The 20,898-nt window shown below is 40.8% G+C and overlaps 1 long non-coding RNA gene and 1 pseudogene across 2 annotated transcripts in view; one reads left to right on the top strand and one right to left on the bottom strand.

Moving 5' to 3' along the window:
- LOC133060659 (interferon-induced very large GTPase 1-like) overlaps positions 1-10,277 on the top strand; it is a 43,720-nt pseudogene extending 33,443 nt beyond the window's left edge.
- The window catches only part of LOC133060682 (uncharacterized), a 175,973-nt gene that overhangs the window by 143,966 nt on the left and 11,109 nt on the right, over positions 1-20,898 (bottom strand). The window lies entirely within an intron of this gene.

Here is a 20,898-nt window from a genome sequence, read left to right on the forward strand (position 1 = left end):
GATTGGTTTGAAGTGATACCTCATTATGGTTTTGATTTACATTTCCCTAACAATTAACAATGTTGAGTGACTTCATGTGCCTGATCGTCATCTATGTGTCTTCTACGGAGAAACATCTATTTAATCCTTGCCTATTTTTTCCTAATATTCTTTTACTGTAGCTATCCAATTTTCCCAGCACCACTTATTGGAATTATCTTTTTTCCATTGTTTTCTCACCTCTTTTGTCATAGATTATTGCCCATAAGTGTGTAGGTTTATTTCTGGGCTCTGAATTCTGTTAAATTGATCCATGTGTTTCCTTTTATGCCAATGCCATGCTGTTTTGGTTAATGTAGCCTTGTTGTAAAGTCTGAATAGGGAACGTGATACATCCAGCTATACTTTTTCCTCAAGTCAGCTTTGGCAATTGAGTCTTTTGTGGTTCCAAAAAAATTTTTAGAATCATTTTGTCCTACTTTTGTGAAAGTGTCCTGGGTATTTTGATAGTGATTGCATTAAACCTATAGATTGTTTTGGGTAATATAATGATTTTTAACAACATTAATCCTTCTAATCAAGGAACACAGGATATCTTTCCATTCCTTTTTATCATTTACATATTCTTTAATCAGTGTTTATAATTTTCAGAATATAGGTATTTCACCTTATTCGTTAAGTTTATCCCCTGGTATTTTATTCTTTTTACTGTGAATATAAGTGGAAATGTTCCCTGAATTTTTTTTTCTGATAGTTCATTATTACTGTATACAAAAGCAACTAATATCTCTAAATTAATCACAGTATTCTGCATATTAACATGCCACAGGCTAACTGACTGTCTTTTCTTCCCACAGCCATGGACACAGCAGAGTCTATGCCCAATGAACCCCTGTTTAGAGGCAAAAATAGACAAGATCTCCAAGAGATGCTCAGAAAATAGGACTGGCAGTTGAGTACTAGTTGTCAAAGCTACAGGAACACCTGGGTGTGACTTCTGCTCATGCCTTACAAACACCTAGAAGAAAAAGACCTCCAGAAACTGAAATGCCAGGTGCAACATTCTTGACAGAAAAGGGCCCTGGAGAAACTGCTTAACGTATCACACTCAAATACTCTTTCAGAGTTACAGGAGTCTTGGATGGAATCATTAAAGAAAAGGCAGGAGGCAGAACAGGCTCCGCAGGAACAAAGAGAAATGCTGTCAGAAGGGAGGCAACAACAGGAAGAGGCAGTGAGGAAAAAGGAAGCAGATCTGAGGCAAACAATGGAGATCCCCAAAGAGTTCAAGCCATCTCCTGAAAAGCCCCTGGGAGAAGTCATGGAAGATATGCAGAGACAACTCAACCTCATGCAAGGGGCATTTTCTCACAGGAAAAATCTTTCAGATAGAGAATTGGTGAGATATGCATCTGGAGGACTAGCCCTACAGGGAATTTACAAAACCAGTGACCAAAGGTGTCTTATAGAGAAGAAAGAAGAGCTAATCTGTGTCCCCAAGGAGTTTGTACTCCGTGGCCCTAATCAGGGTACATGAGTGGAAGTGAAGGAATTTACATCTTCTCAAGAAGAATCCATGTTCACCCAGACTGTAGAGAAGCTGGGCTTCAGTGTAACTGCCTTAGCAAAGGGTGGAGGTTGGGGAATTAGCCTGGAAGCTGGTATGGATCAGAGCATGCATTCAGAATCCAAGAAAATACAACAGTCACATTCTAAACACTCATATTTCTGCTCAACCAAGTTCATCTGTATCCCACTGGCCTCCTGCATCTTTCCCATTGACCAACTCCAAATATCCAATGCTGCTCTCCAGGGTTTAAAATACATTGAAGACCTTTTGAGTCAGTCAGAAGACCCAGACAAACTACTCTTGCTGAGGCATAGGACTGAAGCCTTCTTCCAGAGGTTTGGCTCTCATGCTAACCAGGGCCCTCTGCACCTGGGAGGAATCTACTGGTGGAAAGCCATTTCAGAGGGTTTCCAAAAAGAGCAGCTGGCAGCAGTGAAACAGCAAGCAGCAGAGGCCCTGGATATTTACACAGGGGGCAGTTACAGGGGCTTTGGAGTGAACACTGGTACAGATCTGGATGTGTCAGACTCTCATTCGAAAAAAGCCTCTCAGAGAACAACCTTCCAAAATCTCCAAACCAAAGTCCAATTTTCTGTGGCCCAGACAGGTGGCCCACCAGAAGCAAATGGATTTTTGGGCTGGAAAGCTGGTCTACTTGCCAATAATCAAACCTGGGTGTCACTGACCGTGGACCTCAGCTGGTACATGTTTGGGACATTGTCCTCTCTAGCCACAGAAGTGATTTTAAGGATCCTCTTAAAGTAGCTAACTGCCTGAAAGACAGCTATACTATTCTGGCTGAACTCACCGCCCAGATACAGGAGGGAGAAGAATTACTGAGTATTCAGAGGGAGGCTAGGATTTTCCTAGAGGATGTGAAATCCTGGAAAGTTTTGTTTTTGATCCTGAAGAACAACTTAGAAGGCTGATAAATTTCATGCAAAGATTGAGTCAAAAAACTGAAAGTTATACCATTTGGACTAATATATGCCTCAAAGACTGGGGTCTGCAGAATTTTCTGGTAAACACTGTTAACTTTTGCAAAAAATCTTCCAATGATGGAACTAAATTTATTAAATCTCAGTTGAGCAGTCTTTTGGATCCTCACATCTATACAGTAACAAACTTTCCTCAGGCTCATTCCATTATGCAGTGGATATTTCAGTCAGAACCAAGGGAAGACAATGTCCATATCACCCAATTTTCTGAGTTAATTGAAATATTTAAAAAAACACAGAATGACCTTAGGGAAGTAAAGGCCAACTCCGAATCCACAGAGTTGGTGGAGAAAGCTCAAAGAAAGCTGACTTATGAAGTCAGCTTGTCTCTTCGCTCCTTCTTGAAATACCTCCAAGAAACGGGGAAGCCAGACACACACATCTTGCTACTTTTGATAGCATGTGGTGCAGGATATCATGTAGTTCACAATATATTTCAGTATCTCCTGGGGCATGATGAGTTAGACTTCCTATTGGATAAAATGCAGATTGCACAAAATAAATACCAAGAGCTCAAAAATATTTGCAACTACAGGGCTCAGGCATTCCTGGTGCTCACAGGTCTGACAACAACAGTGGGCATCAAAGCTGTTTCTCCAGAGGAGAAAACAAAACAGTTGGCATTGATAAAACATCACATGGGACAATCTTTGACTAAAGTAGTTGTATATGTCCTCACCAAACCTGAAGATCATGATTGGGAAAACCTAGAAAAAGATTTGAGACTGCTCATTGATGGGAATTATGAGGCTATTGTCTCTTCATTGCCAGTGGAAGAGGTGAGAAAACAATTGCAAAGTGTCTTCCATGAAAAGAAAGAGCACAATGAACCACAAGATAATGAAAATAAAAAGGAGGAAGTCATAGAAAATGGAGCCTTGCAAGACTTACTCCAGCGTCTAGGCCTAGAACATTACTACCCAAGAAAAATGAGCAGAGCTAGCATCCAACTGATCCGTAAGACTTCTGTGTACAACACCCAGCCCTGCTCTGAAAGAGAACTTCCCTTCTATTTCCTACAGAAGTTATTGATGCTGGATTATGGGCTGAGATACCTGATCATCAAACATGAAGAATACACAGAGAACCAAGTCTATTCAAGCACCTCAAATCAAGAAAAGGAGGCTTTTGATCCATAAGAAGATCTACTTGAAGAAAGTGTTAGACTTACTAAGCCTTCAGCAGCCACTAATGTCAGACCCTATGTTCACCCTATGGATATTCAGATGGCAATTCTTCACTGTGCAGATGATTTTGCCAGACAATATATTTTGGACAAACTTTCCATTTGTCAGTTTGCACTCCCCCTTCTCATACCTAATCCTCGCAATGCTCAAATTGAATTCTCTCTCTGGTCTCTCAGTCAAATTCGAAGGAGCTGGCAGCAAGAAGGGAAATCAATAAAAGGGGAGAAGGGCGATTATAAGAATCAACGGATGTGTCATGTTTCTGTCCCCATTGTGTCCTTTATTAGAGTTGGAAATGGTTTCTCTGCCTCCAAATCTAGATCATGAACTGCCTTCTCAGTGAACGCAAACATGATGTCTTTTTTCACCGACATTGCAAAGGCAGCAGCAGACACTGTCTCTTGATGGGAGGAGTGGTGGAAGTCGCCTGGTTCTGCCCTGGGGGGAAGAGCAGGACAGATTTGACAACTGCTTGACCTTTACCAATCTTCATGGAGATGCAAAGGAACATGAGAAGCAGCTTGCCTTTTTGCAGAAAGTCTCTTCCATAATTGTGGTCCTCATGTCAACTTCTGATGACAATAAAGGAAACTGCAAAATAGTCTGTGACATGTGTCGGTCAACAAAACCTTTAATCTTGTTGCTTGATGATAAAGGAAAAGTCACAGTTGATAAATCTGGCCCAAGAGTGAGAATTGGGATCAGGAACAGAAATGAGGCAGAATTAATAGGGGAGCTCACAACTGCAATCGGACGTTTGCTGAAGCTCTCTAACAGTGCACTCAGCTTGGAGAACTGTGCCCAAGTTGCTCGCAAGCAAGGAATGCTTATTGATGAAGACCAGAGAGATTGTAAGGAAGCCAAAGAAAAGGCAGAGGCTCTAATGACCGTATTGAGAGAAATGGAAATACATCAGGTCAAGGAAAACTTACTACCTCTTCAGGGAAAACTGTGGCAACGTTGGTGTGAAAAGGACAAAGACCTCTATCATCTGAGAGAAAAGGGGAATTGCAGCATTGAACAACATAAAAGTGAGATTGAGACAGAAAAACAAATGATAAGACATGAACAGACGAGAAAAACCTTTCCTCTCAATGCTTTAATGCATTTTGTCCTTAAAATTCTCCAAAATCATTCAGAAACTCACACCAAACTCTACTTCCTCCAATGGCTGAATGTAGCTTTGGACAACCTGACTGCAGGACACTTAGAAAATCTAAATGAGAAAAAAAGGCATTGGTTCAAAAACAAAAGCAAGAAGCCACAAACAGTAGCTCTCTGAAAGACTGGCAAAAGAGGATAGAAGCTATTTCCAGAGAGTTTAATGACTGTACCTTGGGAATTGAGCACATTCTTAGAGAAGCTGGCCAGATCTATGAAGCTCTGGAAGAAACTTCACCCATGAAAGATACCCTATTTGTCTCCCTTCCCCACATTGCTGCAGAGCTGATGATATCTGGTGTTCCCATTGAGCTGATGGATGGGGATGTTTCATATGTGCCCCTGAGGTGGGTGGCGGCTGTTTTTGACAAGCTCTCTGAGAAACTTGGAGACAAGCGGCTCTTTGTTCTCTGTCCTTGGCCTGAAGAGTTCAGGGAAGTCCACTCTGCTGAATGCCCTTTTTGGGCTGCAGTTCACTGTCAGTGCTGGGAGGTGTACCCGGGGGGCCTACATGCAGCTTCTGAAAGTGGAGGAGACATTCACAGAGGAACTTGGCTTTGACTTTGTGCTTGTTGTGGACACAGAGGGACTTCGAGCCCCAGAACTCAGCAACAAGTCCCAGAATCATGACAATGAGTTGGCAACCTTTGTCATCGGACTTGGAAACTTGACTCTGATCAATATTCTGGGGGAAAAATCCATCAGAAATGCAAGATATTCTACAAATAGTTGTGCAAGCTTTTCTGAGGATGAAACAAGTAAAAATCTCTCCCAGTTGCCTCTTTGTCCATCAGAATGTGGGGGAGGTTACAGCTAAAGATGAAAATATGGAAGGAAGAAGGCGGCTAGAGCAGAGATTGGACAAAATGGCAGCAACAGCAGCTGAAGAAGAGCAGTGCTCTGATGTAAACTGCTTTAGTGATGTCATTAAGTTTGATGCCAATACCCACGTCTACTACTTTGCTCACCTCTGGGATGGCAATCCCCCAATGGCCCCACCCAATCCTCGCTACAGCCACAATGTTCAGGAACTAAAAAGCAGAATTCTTGGGACTGCCAAACAGGAATCTAGGGGAAGCATCATGAAGATATCAGATGTAAAATTCCAAGTTCAAGATTTGTGGAGAGCCCTACTGAATGAGAACTTTATTTTCAGCTTCAGAAACACTCAAGTCATGGCTATGAGCAAACTGGAAACCATATATAACTACTGGACGTGGGAGCTGAGGAGTCATGTGCAGAAATTACAGGACCAGCTGATCAACCAGATTCAGAATGGAAAAATCCAGACACTTGAAACATATACCTTGGAGGCTCCAGTTACACAGATATATGAAGCCATCAAGCAAAAACTTGAAAAATATTTTAATGAAGACCCAGATAGTGAAGTACTGGTTCAGTGGAAAGGAAATTTTGAAAATAAACTAATAACCCTTAAAGAGGCACTAATTTTAGATGGCCAAAGAAAAGTCAAAGAACTTTTTAGTTTCAAAAAAAATCAAGAAAAACTGGATAACAAAAAGTCAGGTTATGAAAAGGAATTATTGGAAAAAATCCGGAATTTGGCTTTATTGCTAAATGGCACTGAATTGAGTGAGGAAGAGCTCCATGAGAAATTCAACCCATTTTGGGAAAAATGGGTCTATGATGTGTCCTCAAGTCACCCTCCAGCCAAAGAGCCTGCAATTGAAGTGGAATCTGAAGACATCCTTTTTGATTATTTCAAAAAGGAAAAAGACATGGCAATCATACTGAAGAACTATTCTGGAGAAGAGTTTGAAATCAATTATGACAAACATGTTAAGATGAACAGGAATTATTGGGGACTCTCTACAATGAAAATAGATGCCCAGGATATACCCTCCATAAATATGACTACTGACTGCATTATTTCAAAAGTTAATGAAACTGTTAATAAAATATCTCAGCAAAAGTGTGATTACAATCAAATTTATTTCTATGAAATCCTGAGAATAATAGAAGAGGAGGTGAAGTCTGCACACACTCAGAAAAGATACACATTTACAAGAAGATATGAAATAGACTTATCATTGTGTTTATTCCAAAGAGCATCAGTAAAGTTTAAGGAGATGCACAAGGCATTCAAGAGGGCAAATGATCCTGTAAACTATCTGCAAAGCAAGAAAGATGATTTCTTCATGATCTTTAAGATCTCTTATCAAGGAGCAACTTCAGTTTAAACATTTGTTGATTTTCTGTGGAACAAACTCACACCTGCTGTCTCCAGCACCATAAGGAAAAACATGGCCCTCAAAATTGCTGGGGACATTTGAACCACCTGCCGGGCATTCAATGAAAACAAAGCTAACCTGGAGAAACACATTCTCATTTCTCTGGCAGAAGAGGAAAATTTTGATAACTACTGGCAGTGCCTTCATCATCCAAAATCATTCTTTAAGAATTACATTGAAAAGCATGTTAAAACATATTTTTCTGACACAGGAAGTAGAAAAATAAAGACTTTTATACAAATCAGTTTACATGATATCAAGAATGCCATCCTCTCAGCTATACATGCATCTACAGCAATAGCTAAAGATAAAAGGAGCACAGTGTCTGGGTGGTTAGATTTGTTCTGTGATCACCTGGGGAGTAATTTGATCTTCCCATGAAAAGACCTGATAAGCATTGAACACCAGGAGATAAAAGATATCAAGTTTATCAAAGAGGCCATGAGTAAAGCTTTGGATCCTGAAATGAAGAAGGTAGGACAGAACTGTTTGTCTAGACTTGTAGAAGAAATGATTCCTGAAATCCAGAAAATGCTCTCTGAACATCTCTATGGCTGCTAGAAATAGTGTCCCTTCTGTAAAGCAATTTGTACGAACACAATCCCTACCCATGAAGGAGACCACAGTGTTCCCTTCCACCATCCAGAGGCTCTCGGTGGATGGTGGTGGTATCAAACAGACCAGTTTGTCATTGATTACTATACTAGTCTGTTGGCAAGTGATTCTTTTTGGTTTTCAAAGACGGCAGGAGAATCCCATATAAAACCTATCGAGGAGCAGGAGCATCACCCCAGACACATCCACCCAACCATACTGGAAATGGTTTGTCTGTCACTTCAGATCAAAGCTAGAAGAAAAATATCACAAAAGATTTATCAATAAAGGTGAAATTCCTGACGCCTGGAAGAAAATCACAAAGCAGGATGTGCTTGATGACTTGAAAAAAAATTAATACTCAATGATCAGATAAGAGTTCCAGTATCTACACAAAGAAGGCACATCACCAGAACAAGCCTAAAATACCACCCACTCAGAATGAAAACCTTCCTTATATCAATTTTTTTCAAATGAAACATCTAAAACTAAATCAATCATACCAAGAGTTGAAGATTTCTTGAGTAAGAACCTTATTTTTCTTTGCCTCAATTCCTTCTTCTTTAAAAACAGAACAGATAACATGTCAATGTATGACAAAAACCACTACAATATTGTAGAGTAATTAGCCTCCAACTAATAAAAATAAATGGAAAAAAAACAACAGATAACTGATATATATGCTGCTGCTGCTGCTAAGTCACTTCAGTTGTGTCTGACTGTGCGACCCCATAGACTGCAGCCCACCAGGCTCCCCTGTCCCTGGGATTCTCCAGGCAAGAACACTGGAGTGGCTTGCCATTTCCTTCTCCAATGCATGAAAGTGAAAAGTGAAAGTGAAGCCGCTCAGTCGTGTCCAACTCTTTGTGATCGCATGGACTGCAGCCTACCACACTCCTCCGTCCATGAGATTTGCCAGGCAAGAGTACTTGAGTGGGTTGCTACTGACTTCTCCTGATATATATAAGTACATGATAAAATCAAATAAAGTCCATTTAATATACCAACTGCATATTTTATATTATTATTCTGAATGTTTTTATTTTTAAATATGTAATGTTATATAAAGCTTCAAGAAAGTCATTTTCATAGAGGGAAATTAAAACCATTGCAGACTGCTACAAAATCTATAGAATAACTATACAAATATTATCATCAATAGAGTTATTGACTGAAGTTACAAATTCTTTTCATTTCTAAGTGTAGTTTTTCACTCTATGAAATTGTGAGGAACAGTTATAAATGCTTGAATGCAAAAATATTCATAGAAAATTCAAGATTTCCAATTCTCAAATATAATGCCATTTAGAGCTATTCTATTATAGGAATTAAAAAAAAAACAAAAAACAGAAACTTGGCCAAGATAGAGCCTGCATCAATTTGGGAAACAATATTATATGAAAAATAGAAATTAAACAACTTTTTGTAATTTAACCATTTTTCTCTTCTTCCTGGGCACTTTGGCACTTGCCTGTGCATGTTTTTTAGAAAAGGTAAAGAAAAAACTCACAGGAGTTTAGGTATTCAAAGCCTAGAGCTCTGTACAAGTCTGAGAAGGACCCCTTTATGGAACAAGATTCATGACCAGGGAAAAAGGGCCATTTTAATCAAGGCTGTGCACCAGGTCGGGGCTTCCTCCTAGCTCAGTTGGTAAAGAGTCTGCCTGCAATGCAGGAGACCCGGGTTCGATTGCAAGGTCGGAAAGATTCCCTGGAGAAGGAAATAGCAACCCACTCCAGTATTCTTGCCTGGAGAATCCCATGGGCAGAGGAGCCTGGCTAGCTACAGTCCATGGGGTCACAAGAGTCGGACACGTCTTAGTGACTAAACCATAATGATAATTCAATAAGAAATGTTTCTGTATATTAAAATGTAAGAAAATGCTTATCTCTAATCAAGCACCTTTGTGACTTTTCACACTATTTGAGCCATAGAGTCATGATCAGAAATAAAAAAGGAGAACATGCTGAAGCCAACCAAGGACCTGAGAGGGAAGGAAATCTCCACTCTGCAAACCTTTACCTTCTGAAACAATGACTTATGCTAGGTTCTCAAAGCTGATGATCTGAAGGAATCCAGATGCAAAGAAAAAAGTTACTCATGTCTGACATAGGGCCATTCATTGGCTTCCATTTAAGGGTACACTCTCTACCCCTCCACAGCCTGTATGAAAACATACAGCATAAAGAAGAACAATCACAGAACTTGGATCTTCGGAGCTGGGAGACAAGAGTGCTCACTCTGCTATCTTTGTGCCCCAAGCATACTCTTCAGTTTCAGGTCAAATGACCATGTCTCCAGAAGAAATCATGAAACAGAAAAACTATACAGAAAGCAGATGTTCTTTAATAGATGGATTTTCCTTTTGTTCTTTAAAAATAGTCTCACTGAGAGTTGCAGGAGCCTCCAAATAGGGTAAAGTTGAAATAGTGATAAAAACAGAACCCATGCACAATATAGCACCTGCTTCTGACATCACTGCATCCTCGATAACTGTGAGATGTTAACATTTGTTGAATGCTGTTCATATTTGTTCAATAAGTCCATTAAAACTTTTAACTAAGAAGGATTATATATTAAGTTTGATTTTCAAGGCAAAATTCTTGTGTATAAGCAAATAATTTTTTTATCAATTCCTCTGGCATTTAAATAGAGTGATTACTAAATGCAATTCAGAGATGGTATCAAGAGTTCCCTCCAAAATGGCTAGATATAAGTGGGGAATGAGGGTAGATGAAAACATATGAATGTGCTTCTGTGATAGTAGTGGAGAGTAAAGTGCCATCAAGGTGGGGTCAGGATCAAAGTGTCAATGGGTTGAGGTCAGTGAGGGAGATCTTAGGAACACTGGAGTAGGGTGATAGAGTTCATAGGGGTGAGAACCATACGATCATGAAAAGTGCGAGATGCTGGGCCCAGTGTAGGTCACAGGGATTAAAGATGGCCAGCGTTGTAAGGTCACTGGAGGTAAGGTTCACATGATGAGTAGAAAGAGTCTCTCAGAGTCACTGAAACTGTGGATCACAGAAACAAGCGAATTGGGGGTCACCACATCAATAGACGTAGCAAATTTCCAGAGTGATTTAAGCAAGAGAGGAAAACTCCTGCAGGAATTGGGCTAAAGGAGTGATGGATTCTAGGACAAGATAAATAACACAAATAAGATGTGAGTTGCTTCTCAGGTGGCACCAATGGTGAAGAACTCACTTGCCAATGCAGGATATAAAAGAGACGGCGAAGTCCAATCCATGGGTTGGGAAGACACCCTGGAGAAGGAAATGGCAACCCACTCCAGTATTCTTGCCTGGAAAATTCCATGGACAGAGGAGCCTGATAGGCCACAGTCAGTGAGGCCACAAAGAGTTGGACATGACTGAGCACCAGCACATGCTTTAAAAAAGATGGAAATTTGCACTCAGAAGATTTTCACTTAGGTCTCTAAGTGAATGAAGTGAATTGTGGACTATTACAGACTAAATATTTCTGTCATACTTAAATCCTTAGGGATTTAAGACAGACTCATATGTCTTTTCATTTGGAGGAGATATCAAGATCAAAGGCAAAAGGAGAAGAGGGCAGCAGAGGATGAGATGGTTAGATAGCATCACTGAGTTTGAGCAAACTCCAGGAAACATCAATAATGTATTAACATGGAGGCTGGGGCTACCTGCTAACGTAGTGTCCACTATACCTGAACAAGATGCTGAATTTCTCCAAGGTCCATGGGATACAGATTGGATCCTCTGCCCAACAGAGTTTCCTCATACCTTCCACCATTCATCCCTCCCACGCCCAACCCCTCCCACTGCCCACTTCTGCAGAGACAACTGGAAATATACTGCCAAAAACAGGAATGAGGGAAAGTCAAAGAGGTTACCCTGGGATGTCAACAAAGTAGGTCACCAAACAGTACAGTCAGGTCATTAAGTATATGGGAGCATTCTGAAGACTCCACAAAAGCACAGTCACAAGAAGCAGCTATTGTATATTCCACAACTAAAAGAAAAATCACAAATAGCACCACAGCTACCCTTCAGCTTTCATTCCCTCAAACCAAATAATGAGAGTAGGAGGAGGAAAGGAAGTAAAGAAATAAGAAAAAGAAAACATGCCATGACATACTTATTCCCTACTATCTGATGAAATTGTAAATCAGGCCTGAACTTGATGGGGCTGATGAATGGTGGTCCAAGAGCCAGCTTAGGATATAATGAGAGATGGAAGTTTTGATAGTAGATAGGACTAAACTTATTAACACCGAAGACTTTAGATATTCTAATACCAAGTTCAGTTCAGTTCAGTTCAGTCGCTCAGTCGTGTCCGACTCTTTGTGACCCCATGAACCGCAGCATGCCAGGCCTCCCTGTCCATCACCAACTCCTGGAGTCCACCCAAACCCATGTCCATTGAGTCAGTGATGCCATCCAACCATCTTATCCTCTGTCATCCCCTTCTTCTCCTGCCCTCAATCTTTCCCAGCATCAGGGTCTTTTCCAATGAGTCACTTCTTTGCATCAGGTGGCCAAAGTATTGGAGTTTCAACTTCAGCATCAGTCCTTCCAATGAATACTCAGGATTGATTTCCTTTAGGATGGACTGGTTGGATCTCCTTGCAGTCCAAGGGATTCTCAAGAGTCTTCTCCAACACCACAGTTCAAAAGCATCAATTCTTCAGCACTCAGCTGTCTTTATAGTCCACCTCTCACATCCATACATGACTACTGGAAAAACCATAGCTTTGACTAGATGGACCTTTGTTGGCAAGGCAATATCTCTGCTTTTTAATATGCTGTCTAGGTTGGTCATAACTTTTCTTCCAAGAAGTAAGCGTTTTTTAATTTCATGGCTGCAATCACCATCTGCAGTGATTTTGGAGCCCCCCAAAATAAATCTGACACTGCTTCTACTGTTTTCCCATCTATTTGCCATGAAGTGATTGACTAGGATGCCATGATCTTAGTTTTCTGAATGTTGAGCTTTAAGCCAACTTTTTCACTCTCCTCTTTCACTTTCATCAAGAGGCTCTTTAGTTCCTCTTGACTTTCTGTCATAAGGGTGGTGTCATCTCCGTATCTGAAGTTACTGATACTTCTCCCGGCAATCTTGATTCCAACTTGTGCTTCATTCAGCCCAGCGTTTCTCCTGATGGACTCCGTACATAAGTTAAATAAGCAGGGTGACAATATACAGCCTTGACCTACTCCTTTCCCTATTTGGAACTACTCTGTTGTTCCATGTCCAGTTCTAACTATTGCTTCCTGACCTGCATACAGGTTTCTCAAGAGGCAGGTCAGGTGGTCTGGTATTTCCATCTCTTTCAGAATTTCCCACAGTTTATTGTGATCCACACAGTCAAAGGCTTTGGCATACTCAATAAAGCAGAAATAGATGTTTTTCTGGAACTCTCTTGCTTTTTCAATGATCCAGCAGATGTTGGCAATTTGATCTTTGGTTCCTCTGCCTTCTCTAAAACCAGCTTGAACATCTGGAAGTTCACGGTTCACATATTGCTGAAGGTTGGCTTGGAGAATTTTGAGCATTACTTTACTAGCGTGTGAGATGAGTGCAACTGTGCAGTAGTTTGAGCATTCTTTGGCATTGCCTTTCTTTGGGATTGGAATGAAAACTGACCTTTTCCAGTCCTGTGGTCACTGCTGAGCTTTCCAAATTTGCTGGCATATTGAGTGCAGCACTTTCACAGCATCATCTTTCAGGATTTGAAATAGCTGAACTGGAATTCCATCACCTCTACTAGCTTTGTTCATAGTCATGCTTCCTAAGCCCCACTTGACTTCACATTCTAGGATGTCTGGCTTTAGGTGAATGATCACACCATCGTGATCATCTAGGTCATGAATATCTTTTGTGTACAGTTCTTGTGTATTCTTGCCACGTCTTCTTAATATCTTCTGCTTCTGTTAGGTCCCTACCATTTTTGTCCTTGATTGAGCCCATCTTTGCATAAAATGTTCCCTTGGTATCTCTAATTTTCTTGAAGAGATCTCTAGTCTTTCCCATTCTATTGCTTTCCTCTATTTCTTTGCATTGATTGCTGAGGAAGGCTTTCCTATCTCTCCTTGCTATTTCTTGGAACTCTGCATTCAAATGGGTATATCTTTCCTTTTCTCCTTTGCTTTTCACTTCCCTTCTTTTCACAGCTATTTGTAAGGCCTCCTCAGACAACCATTTTGCTTTTTTGCATTTCTTTTTCTCGGGGATGGTTTTGATTCCTGTCTCCTGTACAATGTCAGGAACCTCCGTCCATAGTTCATCAGGCTCTCTGTCTATCAGATCTAGTCCCTTAAATCTATTTCTCATTTTTGCTGTATAGTCATAAGGGATTTGATTTAGGTAATACCTGAATGGTGTAGTGGTTTTCTCCACTTTCTTCAATTTCAGTCTGAATTTGGCAATAAGGAGTTCATGATCTGAGCCACTGTCAGCTCCCGGTCTTGTTTTTGCAGACTGTATAGAGCTTCTCCATCTTTGGCTGCAAAGAATATAATCAATCTGATTTCAGTGTTGACCATCTGGTGATGTCCATGTGTAGAGTCTTCTCTTGTGTTGTTGGAAGAGGGTGTTTGCTATGACCAGTGCGTTCTCTTGGCAGAACTCTGTTAGCCTTTGCCCTGCTTCATTCTGTATTCCAAGGCCAAATTTTCCTGTTACTCCAGGTGTTTCTTGACTTCCTACTTTTGCATTCCAGTCCCCTATAATGAAAAGGACATCTTTTTTGGGTGTTAGTTCTAGAAGGTCTTGTAGGTCTTCATAGAACCACTCAACTTCAGCTTTTTCAGAGTTACTGGTCAGGGCATAGACTTGGATTACCATGATATTGAATGGTTTGCCTTGGAAACAAACAGATCATTCTGTCATTTTCATGAGCGGGCGGCTGTGACGGTGCACAAGCGTGGGCGGCTGCGATGGCACACAAGCGCGGCCAAGAGGGGCTACCCAACGTCCGAGGACAGGGGTAGCGGCTGGGAGGAGCTACTCCACGTCCAAGGTAAGTGGCTAAAAAAGTATGATGGTAGGCATTGAGAGAGGGCATCAGACGGCAGACAGACTGAAACCACAATCACAGACAACTATCCAATCTGATTACATGGACCACAGCCTTGTCTAATCAATGAAACTAAGCCATGCCATGTGGGGCCACCCAAGACGGACGGGTCATGTTGGAGAAGTCTGACAGAATGTGGTCCACTGGAGAAGAAAATGGCAAACCACTTTAGTATTCTTGCCTTGAGAACCCCATGAACAGTATGAAAAAGCAAAAAGATAGGACACTGAAAAATGAACTCCCCAGGTTGGTAGGTACCCAATATGCTACTGGTGGTCAGTGGAGAAATAACTCCAGAAAGAATGAAGGGATAGAGCCAAAGCAAAAACAACACCCAGTTGTGGATGGGACTGGTGATAGAAACAATGTTTGATGCTGTAAAGAGCAATACTGCATAAGAACCTGGAATGTTAGGTCCATGAATCAAGGTAAATTGGAAGTGGTCAAACAGGAGATGACAAGAGTGGACATCGACATTCTAGGAATCAGCAAACTAAGATGGACTGGAATGGGTGAATTTAACTCAGATGACCAATATATCTACTACTGTGGGCAGGAGTCCCTTAGAAGAAATGGAGTAACCATCATAGTCAACAAAAGAGCCCGAAATGCAGCACTTGGATGCAATCTAATACCAAAAGTGACTAGAAAAGTCACTTTTCCAAGAATATTACCAGGAGTGGGGATGGGGAGAACCAAAATAACATGGTGGCAAGCAGGGAGTAGAGATAAATAAAGGAATATTCCAATTATACACCACTGAGTCCGGCTCATTCAGTGAACAGGTTACACACAGATGAAGAAAAATGAGGAAGAGGGGCAAGAGGAGAAATAAACTGGCAACACAGATGAGTCTCTTCTGGAAAAGGAAGGGGCTGCTTCCAGGGGATGTTTTGAATTACTTCTCATTATTAACTAGTACAATATTGTGAAATAATAATAAAGATATATCCAGACTTTGTCCAGGTTTCTGGAGCACAGCTCCTAGAATTCTTGGAACGTCATGAGTTACAGTGATGAGAGGAGCCTCTTTTGTTACTCCTAAAAAGTCCCTGTCAAGAATATTTGAGTTTCTGTTAATGAGGTGACTCTATATGAGCCCCGTAGATGGTTTCAGGATGGAGGTTGCCTGCCAACAAAACCTTGTGATTACAGGGTTGGAACTTTCAGCTCCAAATCCCCTCACACCTCCAGGAGGGAAAAGGGATAGAGACCGAGTTAATCCAGAGTTGCCAATGATTTAATCATGCTTATGTCATGGAACCTCCATAAAACCGTAAAGGAAAGGGTTTGGAGAGCTTCTAGGGTGGTGAACACCCCCACATGCAGAAAGGTGGTGTACCTCAACCTCCACAGTCACAGAAGCCCTTGTATACAGGACACTTCCACACCTCATCTTATGTGCCTCGTAATCAGGTTCTTCATTTACATATTTTCTAACATCCTTTATAAGGATATATGGGCTTCCCTGGTGGCTCAGAGGGTAGAGCGTCTGCCTGCAATGTGCGAGACTGGGGTTCGACCCCGGAGTTGGGAAGATCCCCTGGAGAAGGAAATGGCAACCCACTCTAGTATCCTTGCCTGGAGAATCCCATGGACAGAGGAATCTGGTAGACTACAGTCCACAGGGTCGCAAAGAGTCAGACACGACTGAGTGACTTCACTTTCACAAGGATATATATATATAGCTAGTAAATAAGAAAAGTTCCTGATTTCCATGTGTAGTCATAGCAAATTATCAAACTAGAACAGAGGGTCATGGGAATCCCAAATTTTAAGACAAGTTAGATAAATTGTGGGTAACTAGGGGCCCAATATTTGCAATTGTTATCTGAAGTGGGAGGGCAGTCTTGTGGGGCTGAGCCCTTAACAAGAGAAGTCTAAACTAACTCCAGGTAGTTACTGTCAGAACTGAGTGAAATTGCAGGACACCCAGCTGGTACTGCACAGAATTAGAGAACTATTTGGTAGTAAAAACCCAGATTTTTGGTGTCAGAAGTGTTCTATGGTTGAGAACAGATCTTAGTAATTATAACTAGACTTATATTGAAGAAAATAGGAAACACCACTAAGCAATTCAGGTATGACCTAAATCAAATCCCTTACAATTGTACTGTGGAAGTGACAAATAGATTCGAGGGATTAGATCTGATAGATAGAGTGCCTTAAGAACTATGGATGGAGGTTTGTAACACTGTACAAGAAGCAGTGATCAAAACCATCACCAAGAAAAAGAAATGCAAAAAGGCAAAACAGTCATCTGAGGAGGCCTTACAAACAGCTGAGAAAAGAAGAGGAGCTAAAGGCAAAGGAGAAAAGGAAAGATACATCCCTCTGAAGGCAGCGTTCCAAAGAATAGCAAGGAGAGATGAGAAAGCCTTCCTAAGTGATCACAGCAAAGAAACAGAGTAAAACAATAGAATGGGAAAGACTAGAGATCTCTTTAAGAAAATTAGAAGATACCAAGGGAACATTTCATGCAAAGATGGGCACAACATAGGACAGAAATGGTATAGACCTAACAGAAGCAGAAGATATTAATAAGAGGTGCCAAGAATACACAGAAGTACTATAGATAAAAGATCTTAATGATCCAGATAACCACGATGGTGTGATCACGCACCTACAACCAGACATCCTGGAGTGCTAAGTCAAGCAGACCTTAGAACAAAGCTAGTGGAAGTGATGGAATTTCAACTGAGCTACTTCAAACCCTAAAAGATGATGCTGTGAAAGTGCTGCACTCAATGTGCCAGCAAATGTGGAAAACTCAGCAGTGACCACAGGACTGGAAAAGGTCAGTTTTCATTCCAATCCCAAAGAAAGGCAATGCCAAAGAATGCTCAAACTACCACACAATAGGACTCATCTCACTCACTAGCAAAGAAATGCTCAAAATTTTCCCAGCTACGCTTCAACAGTACGTGAACCAATGACTACCAGACGTTCAAGATGGATTTAGAAAAGGCAGAAGAACCAGAGATCAAATTGTCAACATCCACTGGATCAGAGAAAAAGCAAGGGAATTCTAGAAAAATATCTACTTCTGCTTCATTGACTATGCTAAAGCCTTTAACTCTTTGCGTCACAACAAACTGTGGAAAAGTATTCAAGATATGGGAATACCAGACCTCCTTACCTGCCTCCTGAGAAACCTGTGCGAAGGTCAAGAAGAAACAGTTAGAACGGGACATGGAACAATGGACTGGTTCAAAATTTGGAAGGAGTACATCAAAGCTGTATACTGTCACCCTGCTTATTTAACTTATGTGCAGGGTTCAGTTCACTTCAGTTGAGTTCAGTCGCTCAGTCATGTATGACTCTTTGTGACCCCATGGACTGCAGCACGCCAGGCCTCCTTGTCCATCACCAACTCTTGGAGTCCACTCAAACTCATGTCCATCGAGTCAGTGATACCATCCAACCACCTCATCCTATGCCGTCCCCTTCTCCTCCTGCCTTCAATCTTTCCCAGCATCAGGGTCTTTTCAAATGAGTCAGCTCTTTGCATCAGGTAGCCAAAGTACTGGAATTTCAGTTTCAACATCAGTCCTTCCAATGAACATTCAGGACTGATTTCCTTCAGGATGGACTGGTTGGATCTTCTTGCAATCCAAGGGACTGTCATTATGGGAAATGCTGGGCTGGATGAAGCCAAGCTGGAATCAAGATTTCTGGGAGAAATATCAATAACATCAGAAAAGTAGATGACACCACTCTTAGGGCAGAAAGTGAAAAGGAACTAAAGAGCCTCTTGATGAAGGTGAAAGAGGAATGATAAAGCTGGCTTAAAACTCAACATTCAAAAAATGAAGATCGTGGCATTCAGCTCCATCACTTCATGGCAAATAGATGAGGAAACAATGGAAACAGTGACAGACTTTATTTTCTTGGGCTCCAAAATCACTATGGATGATGACTGCAGCCATGAAATTAAAAGATGCTTGCTCCTTGGAAGAAAAGCTATGACAAGCCTAAACAGCATATTAAAAATCAGAGACACTTCTTTGCCACCAAAGGTCCTATAGTCAAAACTATGGTTTTTCCAATAATCATGTAGGGATGTGAGAGTTGGACCATAAAGAAGGATGAGTGCTGAAGAACTGATGCTTTTGAACTGTGGTGTTGGAGAAAACTCTTGAGAGTCCCTTGGACTTCAAGGAGATCAAATCAGTCAATCCAAAAGGAAATCAATCCTCAATATTCATTGGAAGGACTGATGATTCATTGGAAGCTCCAATTCTTTGGCTACCTGATGCAAAGAATGGACTCATTGGAAAAGACTGTGATGCTGGGAAAGACTGTCAGCAGGATGAGAAGGGGATGACAGAGGACAAGATGGTTGGATGGCATCATCAACTCAATGGACATGAGTTTGAGCAAGCTCTGGGAGATGGTGAAGGACAGGGAAGTCTGGTGTACTGTAGTCCATGGGATTGCAAAGAGTTGGGCACAACTGAGTGGTTGAACTACAACAATAAAATCCATTTGGGATGTCAAAAGCATTATTACCTCCATCTTATTTCTTTGCACATTTCTTTTGTAAAATATTCTAATCTCCCTCTTGACAACTAATGCCTTTCATAGACTAAGGGAAAGTCCTCATCATGCCATACTCATCTGCATCCCCATCTCCAATTTTGTTGTGCCTGATAACTACAAACCCTGTGCTCTTTCCTTCACCTCCAGACTCTTAAGCCTTTCACATTTAAGGAAGTCTGAAGATTAGAGGGAAACAGACTGGTAGAAACTGCCTGGTCACATCACATCATACTGGTCTTAAATTCTCAACATCCTTATTTATTTCAAAAATCCCCTTACCATACTGAGGAATGACACTTCTGAAGCTTGATCATACATTCAGTACAATTTACAGAGCACCTATTATGGACAGTGTATTCTGACATTGTACCTTTCAGAGTACACTGTCTATGAACTACCACTATTAGTTTCCTATTGCTACTGTAACAAATTGCCACAGATTTGGTGACTTAAAATAACAGGTTATTCCTCTTATAGTTCTAGAGGTGATATGTCCAAAATTGGGTTTTATCGGGCTAAACACAAATTATTGGCAAAGCTGCATTCCTTTTGGAGGCTCTAAAGGAAAGTTTGTTTTCTTGCCTTTTCCAGCATCTAGAGGCTGCCCTTCTTCCTAGGCTCAGAATCTCCTTCCATCTTCAAAGCTATCAGTGACCAGTCAATTGTCCCCATGCAACATCACTCTACCTCTGATCCTCACACTTTCCTCTCATGAGGACCCTTCTGATTACACTCATCACAACCGGATAACCCCTAATAATCTCCCAATCTCAATATCTTAGTCACGTCTGAAAAATTCTTTTTGCCATGTAAAGCAATATATTCACAGGTTCTGGGGATTAAAAATGGATATCTTTTTTTGGGTGAGTCCTTTATTCATTACATCACTCCTACTCAGAGAATGAAAGAGACATAACTCTTGGAGAGTCAGGAGGCTATAAAAGATGTTATTTTTTTAAACCTATTTTTAACTGAAATACAAGAGTTATACTACCAAAACAAACAAACAAACAACATAAATTACACATGTACAGCTCATGGAATTATTCCACAACATGTCCTCTTCTAGTAACTATACCCTCTCTATTCCAGAGGTTCAACACTACAGATGAGTTCTGTTTTTGAACAGGCAAATTGAATGATTCAGTGTAATTGTTTTGTGTCTGACTTCCATTCACTCAACAATGTTTGGGAAATTTATCTGTTACTAAATGGAGCTACAGTTGGGTTTTTCATCATTGTATAACATTCCACTATATATCACAATTCATTTATCCATTATACTACTGACAAACATTTGAATTTTCTTCAGCTTGTGTTTATTTAAATACTGCTGCTCTAAGAATTCTTGCACATGTCTTTTGTTGCATTTACTCACACATTTCCATTAGGTATATACCCGGAGAATAATTTTTGGGTCATAGTTTATGTACATATCTAGATATCTCTTCAACTTTAGGAGAGAATACCAGCCAATTTTTAAAGAAGCTGTACAAATTTATAACCTTACTAGCAACATATGAGTGTTTCCGTTGCTTCTCATGTTTATTAA

Source organism: Dama dama, chromosome 1, assembly GCF_033118175.1.
Source record: "Dama dama isolate Ldn47 chromosome 1, ASM3311817v1, whole genome shotgun sequence".
Classification (NCBI taxonomy): Eukaryota; Metazoa; Chordata; class Mammalia; order Artiodactyla; family Cervidae; genus Dama; species Dama dama.